We start from the raw sequence: 10588 nt of genomic DNA, 5'->3' as shown, positions 1-10588 counted from the left end.
GGCGTGATTTAACAAAATTTCCCCAAAGTAGGAAGTGCAGGTATTATTTCATTTCATTTCAAAGATAAACTTCACAGTTTTTCCCTATAAATTACTTGAAAAGCCCCCAATTTGCAATTGTGGAGGTAACTTAAGATCAATTGCATTTTAAAATAAAATAGTATTAGTAAAAAATGTGCTTTGTGTTTTGTCCCCTGCCAATAGCCTGGCAGTCCCTAACCACAGTGATATCCTAGTGTTTATGGGAAAATATCAGAAGGGCCAAGAGAAGTTGCTTATAAATGGTTTAACTGTGCTGCCAAAACCGTTTGTTTATTGAACTTTTGACTGCACATTTCTTATATGACTTGTGGTTACCTATTTTCAAGTGTTAAACTCCTGTTTTGTTTTTCACCTTTCGCCCTTATTCTACTTATTTAATGGTAATAAGACTTTGCAGACAGTTGCAAAATTTCTATTACCCCAACATCTAAAATGCAATTTTAAAGAAAAAATACGCCGGGCGCGGTGGCTCAAGCCTGTAATCCCAGCACTTTGGGAGGCCGAGACGGGCGGATCACGAGGTCAGGAGATCGAGATCATCCTGGCTAACACGGTGAAACCCTGTCTCTACTAAAAATACAAAAAAACTAGCCGGGCTAGGTGGCGGGCGCCTGTAGTCCCAGCTACTCCGGAGGCTGAGGCAGGAGAATGGCGTAAACCCGGGAGGCGGAGCTTGCAGTGAGCTGAGATCGGGCCACTGCACTCCAGCCCGGGCGACAGAGCAAGACTCCGTCTCAAAAAAGAAAAAAAGAAAAAATACTTTTTTCTTTTTATTATTAGCATATGAATAATGCATGCTCACTGCAGAAAAAAAAATAAAGATATCAACAGCAACAAACATCGCCCATGACCCAGAGAGAAGCACTCTTAACATTCTTGTTTACGTTCCTGTGAACTTAATATACGAATATATTTTATTTAACATTGGACCATTCATTCTCAATTATGGGGTATTAGAGAACGAAGCCTTGCAAATTTCTGTTTTTTGGTCTCAGGGTTAAAATCTGAATATTCAAATTAGTTTATTTGCAAGCTCTGTTCAGTATGTTACTGGAAGGAGGGATTATCTTTTTTTTTTTTTTTTCATTTCCACTAAAGAAAGAATAAGAGATATAAACGGCCAAGTGTAACCTAAGGTATTTGGGGTATGTCTGAAGAAATTTTGCTTGATATTATTATTAGTTACTGGAACAAATATGTTATTGATCATGAATACTTCAGCACTTCCAGCATCAAGCCAGGCAGCAATTATCCTATTTGTTGACTGGCTGACTGACTTGACTAAATGATAAGCAGAAGAGGCTTTTCCTAAATCCCTACTTAGTGTGGGAGAGGTTGAAGCAAATAAACAAACTTCTCAATGAATTACAGCCCACGACAATGTTGTAGATAAAGAATTAAAAAATTATAGATAGCAGAATAGTAAATTCTGAGAAAGGCTAAAATTAATTAATGCTTTATTTCTGTTCCACGTTTTTCTGTTTTCCATAGATTCTGTTTGGAGAGAAGCAGATGTTGAAATCCTTATAGAAAGTTTGAGTTCAGGCTGACTGAGATATCCCGGAGTGCCACATGCATTAATATTTTCCCCCTCATACTAATGTAGTAAATTAGATTCTATTATTATGTCCACATTACAAATAGAGTAACAGAGTGAGGTTTGTTGGTTCAATAGTTAGCATCTACTATGTTTAGGAAATGCACTGAATACTGGGATATGGCAGTGATTTCATGGAAGGAAATCCTAGCCCTCTTGGAGTTTGTATTCTAGTAGGGGAGATAGATAACCAATGAGATGAATAGATATATTAAGTGCAAGAAGGTAGTGAGTATTATGGTGAAAAATAAAGAGGAAAGGGCTATAGAGTGTTCTGATACAAGATTTGACAGGTCTCAAATCTAGGTTTTCTATCTTCAAACCCTCTGCTACTCTGATTACAGTAAGATACAAAGAACCAGAGATTTTCATCTGAAGATACTGCCTGAGATGGATTCATAGGAAAGAATAATTTCTGTAATTCATGAATTACTCTTAAGATAAGCAATAAATCTGAATAAGTGTCCTGGAAAGGAGAAGGGTTGGCGTATCATCACAACTAAGGAAGCTAGAGGAGTTGTTTTCAAACAAATAAAAGCAAGCACTGCTATTTGGCCCCTGTTGAAAGGCCAGAGTTAGAATCAGTCAGCTTTGGATTCCTGTTTACTTCTAGCATTGTGTCAACAAGCCTGTGGAGTACTCAAAACACCAAAGACCAGCAGATGTTTCTGACATATTTACTTTGTCGAAAAGTCAACGTATTATTTTTCATCTTGTGAATGTGTCCTCACCTTCTGCACTCTGCCCTAGTTTTCCCTCATATCAGCCTTTCCTCAAATCCTCCCTTCTAATTTAGCCAAGCTTGGAAGAAATTTTCTTGTGGAGAATGTGTCTTAGGTAGAGTGCACTGAACACTGAACGGATCACAGTAAAACTGCTAATTCTTTATCTATATGAGTTACCGCAATTTTCAGAGAAAAAGCGTTTTAGAAATATTGGGGTGAAGAAGGAATGTTACTAGAATACAGAACCAGAAGATGATCTTGTCTGAAGTAGTTCATCTCTAAGTGTTTCAGTCAGTGTTCAGCCCGAGAAGCAGAACTAGTAGAATGGATAGATAGATAGATAGATGGATGATAGATAGGTCGTAGATAGCTAGAAAGCTAGATGGAGTGGAGGAAAAGAAAGGGAGGGAGTAAGGAAGGGAGGAAGAGAGGTTTATTACAAGGAATTGACTTACTGGACTGTGGGAGCTGGTTAAGTGAGTCTGAAATCCACTGGGCAGGCAATAAGGAAAGGAAGCTCATGGGTAAGCTCCAACATATGGGGCATGAGTGGGAGCTACTCTCCATAGGCAGAATTTCTTCTCTTTCTGTGCAACATCAGCCTTGCTTTTAAGTTTTTCTAGCTCATTCAGTCATGCCCATTTAGATTACCATGGATAATCTACCACACTCAAAGTCAACTGGTTAGGAGCTTTAATTATAGATGCAAGGTTCCTTCACAGCAACACCTAGGATGGTGTTTGATCGAATAACTGGACACTGTAGCCTAGATAAGTTGATACATCAAAAACAAAACAAAAACAGATAAGTCACTTTGTAAATCTGATTTTTGAGAATCTTAATTGGGTCATGTATTGCAAAGCCCTGAAATATGTAACTTTCCCTTTAAGGCTTCTAACTTAAAAAAATTTTTTTTTTGTTTCAATGTGAAAAGTACGCTTTTGTCTTTTCAGCTGTCAATACTTGTCAAGACCATGAGAAATGTATTTTAAAATGTGATGATTAATGAAGCAGTGCAGTGTTTCTGCTATGTCTTTCAAATTCATTTCATATTAAAAATAAAGCAAGATGAAACAGATTATCTGTTAGTCAAATGCAGAGTTTTTACCCACTGAAGAACAAACTGCATTCCTTCCCTCATTTTTGCAAGCAAATTCCAACTTGTTTATTTTTGGTGGCAAGGGTTAGATATTGTATCCAGCCTCAGTGGACATGATCAGTTAAAACCAGTCATGGAGATCTTTTTGCTAGTAACTGGGCCAGAATGGTCATGTGACCCAGTTTTGGCCAAGGGAATATAAGTGGAGATCAAATGGAAGCTTTTCAGAAGGATTTAGCATCCCTATGAGAGAGGCACAAAAGAAAGAAGCTCTTTTGGTCCTGCCCTCTTCCTGCTTGGGAAGACTTTGGAATGATACTGTAATGCTTGAAGTTCTGGAGACAACATGTGATCATAAAAGGATACATTATTGGCACTTTGTGGATAGCAGAGCAAAACGGAAGAGCCATATTCTGATAATACCCTGGAGCTACTGAACTAACCTGCATATTCCACCATCAGACTTTACAAGTATGGACCATACTATAGTGCCAGAAAATAAGGAAATGCTCAAAAAACCCTACAATGGTAGAGGTATGTCAAAGAGATCCATAAGCCAACTGAAAAAACTGTCAATAGCTAAAACTGAAAAAAAATTGGAACGATAAAACAAATGAGATAATATTGGGTTATAATCCTAAATATTCATAAATATCCATAAGCCCATACTGATGTAAATGACTAAATAAGTAAACAAATGGGGGAAGATAACCAAATTTCTTCTGCAGAAGAATTTCAAAGAATTTATGTAGCTGCTCCAGCCCCAAGGAAGTAGAGGATAACTCCTACTCCTTAAGTATGGATGGTGCACACAGTAGCCTCTTTCCAAAGAGTAGAGTATGGAAAGAGGTTGAAGAGAGTAACTTCTCAGTGGAAAAGCCCAATGTATTAGTTTTCTATTGGTGTAACAAGTGATCACAAAGTTAGTGATGTAAAACAATGAAACTTTATTACCTTACAGTTTTGGGGTTCTAACACTGGACTAACATCAAGTTCTTAGCAGGGATGTGGACAGGGCTGCATTCTTTTTGGTGGGCTCCAGGAAAGAATCAGTTTCCTTGTCTTCTCCAGCTTCTAGAGGCTGCCCACATTCCTTGGCTCAAGGTCCCCTTTCTCTATCTTTAAAGTCATAAAACAACAGGTCCAGTTCTTCTCACATTACGTCACTTGGACCTGCTTCCTTCATCTGCTTTCTTCTTTTCCTCTGACTCTTTCTTCTTCCTTTTGATTGCATTGGGCCTAACCAGGTAATTTGGGATAGCTTTCCTATCAGAAGGTCCATTGATTGGAAAGCTTAATTCCATTAGTAATCTTAATTTCCTTTTGTCATGTAACCTGACATATTCACAGATTCCAGGGATTAGGGCATAGAAACATTTGCCGGGAGCAGGGGCTAGTATTCTGTCTACTATATCTGGCTAATATTGCCTTAGCCAAGTGGTCAGGGCTCACAGCAATAGTGGTAAGTCATGCTGATAAATCATGTACATTTGATTGATGATGAGAGTGTTACATTACCTCTGTGATGTTTCCCCCCTCCAACTCAACCATACCCAAGTCTAATCATGAGAAAAATATTAATACCAGGCACATCTATTGAGAGACATTCAATAAAATACCTGAACAATACTACTCCAAACTATCAAGGGTCATTGCAGTAGGAATGTGAATGGTCCCTAGGTGCTGGAAAGGACAAGGAAATAGACTCTTCCCCAGAGCCTCCAGAAAGGACCAAGCCCTCCTGACACATTGATTTCAGGCCAGTTAGACCTGTATTAGACTTATGGTCTACAGAACTGGGAGATAATAAATTTAGATTATTTAAGCCACTGAGTTTGTGGTAATATTTTACTACAGCAAAAGAAAAGTAATACTGTCATCAAAAACAAGAAAAGTCTGAGAAACTGTCACAGCCAAGAGGAGTCTAAGAAGACTTGACAACTAAATGAAATGTAGTATCTGGATGGGATCCAGGAACAGAAAAAAGAGCATTAAGTAAAAGTTAAGGAAATCCATACAAATTGTAGATACTAATTAATAACAATGTATAAATATTAATTAATTAATTGTGCCAAATGTTCAGTGTTAATAGGGAAAGCTGCGTGTCAGGTACATGGGAGCTTTCTGTACTATCTTTGTAATTTTTCTGTAAACCTAAAACTATTCTAAAATGAAACATTTAACAAAGAATAAAAAGTAAATGTCTTAGTATATAAGCCACTATTAAAATGGTGTTCCAATGTTGTAGGTAAAACTATCCAAATGCCAAATGGATGATCCAGATAGTACTTTATTAAGTATCTACCATGTGCAGGGGAACCATAGGGTATATAAAAATGAATCTTTCAGGATCCCCCTTTTCAAGGAACCCAAGTTCTAGTTCAGATGATAACACATTTGTGAGTTGCTGTAACTGTGAGAAAATGCATAAAAGCCACGAGGCTAAAGTTCAAAGGACATTTGGAATAGAAAAATGAACTTCCACTTAGGGACTTTGTGAAGGACGTAGCATTTGTATTCTGCCTTGACATATAACCAGAGCTTTACATGCATACTTGAAGGTGAATCAGAAGACTGACAAGCCAAAAGCATTAGAACAAAGGCCTAGGAAAAGAGGATGTTAGCAGAAGTATGTTGAATTAAAGTGCCTTGAACACCTGAATTATGTCTACCTTTTTCATCATTATATCCTCTTTGCGTCCAACAAAACATGCAGCAATTGCTACACAAATATCTGTTGATTAATGGAAGGAAAAATAGATGGAAAAAAAGTTGTGAAGATCTCCAATGCCAAATTAATGAGTTTAGCCACTTAAAGTTTTTAAGAAAAACAACATGATTTGAGCTGCTCTGTGGAAAGATTAATCTGGCAAAAAAAGCAGTTCAGATGGAAAGGGAGATGAAGGAAAATATTAAACTTGTACAAGTGAGAAATTATAATTATAGTAATCTTATTTGTTTGTTAAAATAATCACTAGGCTCTTTTTATTAAAAATTTGATTTTTGTTTATATCAAATTAACACCTTATAAAAATCAGTGATTTATAATGAAAAATACCAGCCTCCTGTTCAAGCAGAACAACCCCAGTATCTCCGTAACAAAGATAGCAGCTTTCAACTCTTTTAACCATTTATTCTAATATTTACCTCCTTATTTTTAAGTTTCAAACACATATGACTAGTTCTTAATTTTGAAATTTTATGTACTATTTTTTGACTCTCCACTCTGAAGAATGAGCATTTCACTTTCTCATACTGAGTCATAATCCTTTATACTCACTCCCATAATTCCTTTTCCCCATCTGTCTAGTATAGATATAGTAATCATTTTTGCTAATCAATATTTGATGTTTACAAATTTATCATAAATAATGGCTAGACCAATGGCTAAGCCATATGGTCTACTATGATTATCACAATTTCTTTCTTATATAACTTTTTGTTTTTGTTGAAGGTAATAATTGCTTTGTTTTTTATTTACTTAGTTTTCCATAGCTCTTTCAATGTGGTTAAGCACACTATGAAGTCTAAGGCACCAATTTGGAGCAAATATTTTCTAAGATTGTTCTTAGGATAATATATTACTATAATTGTCTTTGAAATTCTAACTGCCTTTTAAAGAAATGGACACTCTTGTTTCTTTGATTTCACGTTTTTCTCTTTACTCTTTGGTTTTCTTGAAGTATGTTCTCCAAGGAACTTACTCTGATATTTGAAAGGTAATAGTCTTAAAAGTTTGTATGTCTATATACTATTTTTCTAATTAATATATTAGATGGATATAAAAGTCTAGTTCGAAATTAGTTTTTCCTGAGAATTTTGAAGACTTGCCAGTTATCTTCTAGTGCCTAGTGGTATGCCTTTTTGATTTCTGATTTTTTCCATGCAGTATGTTTGTTATCCTTGGGAGTTGCTGAGGTTCAAAAACAATTCATGATGTTCTGAAACTTCACTAATGTATGCCTTGGTGCAGGTACTTGATATGGCTTGGGTCTGTGTCTCTACCACATCCCATGTTCAATTGAAATCCCCAATGTTGAAGGTGAGGCCTGTTGGGAGGCAATTGTATGATGGGGGTATATCCTTCATGAATGGTTTAACACCATCCCTTTGGTGCTGTTCTCATGGTAGTTAGTAAGCTATTGTGAGATCTGGTTGTTTAAAAGTGTGTAGCACCTCCCCTGCCCTCTCTTTCTCCTGTCTCAGCCATGTAAGACGTGCCTGCTTTGCTTCACCTTCTGCCATGATTGTAAGTTTCCTGAGACCTCCCCAAGAAGCAGATCCTGCCATGCTTCCTGTACAGCCTGCAGAACCATGAGCCAATTAAACCCCTTTTATTTATAAGTTACCCAGTCTCAGTAATTTCTGTAAAGAAGTGTGAGAACAGGCTAATATGGTACTTCTTCCTTATTTTCCAGGAATTACCTTTTTATTCTGTTTTTGACAGTTGTTTCCTCCAGTTTTAATTTCTAATACTTCAAATGAATACAAGTATTATATACTCCTAATCATCTTATATTATTTATTTTCTGAAGATTTTTAAAAATAAAATTTCTGTTCTCATTTCATGGATATAATTGTTCCTTTCTGAGAATATTAATTACAGCTTTGGGGAAATTTTTTACTCAGAGTTCTTCTTCTCATTTATTTTATTTAGTATTTCATGTTCTCAAAGGTCTAATGATCCTTGACTTCTATTCAGTGTGATTTAAGGTTGATTCATTCTGATTTATTCTTGGCTGAGACATCTCTATAGGGCAAATAGACAGCATTCCCAGTGTTTTGCGTAGGAACCCTCAAGTGTCAACTGTATAGGTCTTTTATTTTGGGTCAACTCAGGGAAAATTCCTCTAATCTGCAATATTCTGCCCAGAGAGCATAAATCCAGCTGCTCTTTTCTATGAACCAAATAGGGGAACTTGGATTGACAGGGTTCTTCACTCTTCACTCTGTAAACTTTCACTTAATTCTCCTGTTTTAGAGTGGTACCATACATTATATTAGCCATTGGTATGCAAGGGCTCACAGAGATTATGATCTCTCAGATTCAATTCCACCAAAGAATAAGCCTCACCCCCTGTTGGGAGGCTGAGCAGTAGAGGAGAAATCTTGGACTAGAAATTGCTCATTGCATATTCCATAATCGCTTATCTGAAACTCTTTGAGCCAGATGTGTTTGAAGATTCAGATTTTTTTAGATTTTAGAAAGTAATATGGTGCAGAACTGATATAAATTTGGTCTTTGAACAATACATGAGTTAGGGGTGCTGAAACCTAAGCACCAGAAAATCTACCACATAACTCTGACTCCCCCAAAACCCTATTGTTGACCAGAAGCCTTACTGATAACACAGTCAATTAATGCCTATTTTGCATGTTATTATGGTATTCTTATAAGAAAGTAAGCTACAGAAAAGAAAATGTTAAGAAAATCATAAGGAAGAGAAAATATATTTATAGTACTTTACTGTAGTTATTGAGACTATAAGTTTATATTGCCTGTTTAGAAGATTAATCATCTGTATGAAATGGAGGGCAGGGGTGACAACTGAAGCTGCAAACCTCAATCCATGGTACATATCAAGCAATTCAACTTTTTTTTGTAATGTCATGCCTTTCTCTGCTTCTTGGGAGCACCTCCAGCATCACTAGTGGCACTCTGAATGGATCTCATGGTGTAGTTCAAGGTTTACGGTATTGCACTAAACACAGTAAGAAATACTCAAGAACCATGAGAGATTACTTTTTACTGTGATAAGCAATTTACTGGAGAGATGAACTGCTCACACACAGATGATTAGCATCACATGGCGTTCTAAGCAGACACTTGCAACACTTGAGCTCACTGCCATAGCAACAGGAGGTGACTATGAAATTATTACAGCACTACAGCATTACTACAGTTAATTTTATTCAGTTATGGTTTAATACTGCAACTTTGTTTGTTTACATTTCTCTTGACTGCAAATGGAACCCTGTACAGTCTGTAAGCATGTGTGTAAGTTTTGATAAATTTTAACTCTGTATAATAGATTTGTGTATACTTTATGGTAGTAAATCACAAAATAGACTCATATCTACAAATGTTTTATCCATTCATGAGATATATAACTTTTGATTAATTTTTGATATTTCTAGGTAATGGGGGTTCATCTGTGAGTCTTCAGATTGTCACAAATCTCCAAAGAACTTTCCAAGATACTTATTGAAAAAAATCTACATATAATTGGACCTGTACAGTTCAAACCCATATTGTTCAAGGGTCAACTGTATTACCTAGTGGGACCTGTAGTAGTCTCCTTAATCAAACACATTGAATTTCCTGCAGAGGAGCATGAATATTTATACTAAGAGGGGTAAATCAAGACTATGAATTAGCTTTACATATTTTAGTTCACATTTTGACAGCAAATTTGTCTGGATAAAGTAAAATTTTGCTGCCAAATAAGTTTTATAAAATTTTTTGGGTTTCAGAAATTTTGGATTTAGGAGCTGCAGGAAAAGAATGATTGAATCTCCCTCTGTCCTTCAATGGTTAATGATGCCCCCAATTCTCCAGCTTTTCTGAAAATTGAATTCATGTGCATCTTATTGGCTTCTCCCTTTGCAAAATTAGGGTTGTCTTTTTCTGCCCTGTTGAATCTGATACCACTTGTCCATCTGCTTTCCATCTTCCAAAATATGGCTGATATTACTTTTCTCCTTTTGTATCTCCTACTGTAATGTTTGAACATGTATGTCTTTACCAGTTTTATTACTTAACGGCCTTCTTAGTGGAATTTCAGGAATGAGCAGAGATGTGTCCAATCTGCGATGTTTATCTGTAATTCACCGGCCAAGGGTTAACCCTGAGATCTAGAAAAAAATGGTTTGCTGAGTTAATACAACTCTATATTCTACAATCACATCTCAATTAATTAAGAGGAGCAAGTTGCAGGGAAAAGGTAAAGGACAACGATTTCTTTCTTTTTTTTTTCAATTATACTTTAAGTTCTAGGGTACACGTGCACAATGTGCAGGTTTGTTACATACGTATACATGTTCCCTGCTGGTGTGCTGCACCCATTAACTCCTCATTTACATTAGGTATATCTCCTAATGCTATCCGTCCCCCATCCCCCCATC

The 10588-nt window shown here is 36.4% G+C and overlaps 1 long non-coding RNA gene across 1 annotated transcript in view; it reads right to left on the bottom strand.

Moving 5' to 3' along the window:
- LOC105513701 overlaps positions 1 to 10588 on the bottom strand; it is a 121582-nt gene that overhangs the window by 59616 nt on the left and 51378 nt on the right. Inside the window, exon 2 of the long non-coding RNA XR_001002075.1 lies at positions 9207 to 9308. This is a non-coding gene — a long non-coding RNA (uncharacterized LOC105513701). The remainder of the gene's footprint in view (positions 1 to 9206; positions 9309 to 10588) is intronic.

Source organism: Colobus angolensis, unplaced genomic scaffold, assembly GCF_000951035.1.
Source record: "Colobus angolensis palliatus isolate OR3802 unplaced genomic scaffold, Cang.pa_1.0 Scaffold235, whole genome shotgun sequence".
In the NCBI taxonomy this organism is placed as follows: Eukaryota; Metazoa; Chordata; class Mammalia; order Primates; family Cercopithecidae; genus Colobus; species Colobus angolensis.
Note: the sequence above shows the minus strand (reverse complement) of the source record. Positions and strands in the feature narration are given on the sequence as shown.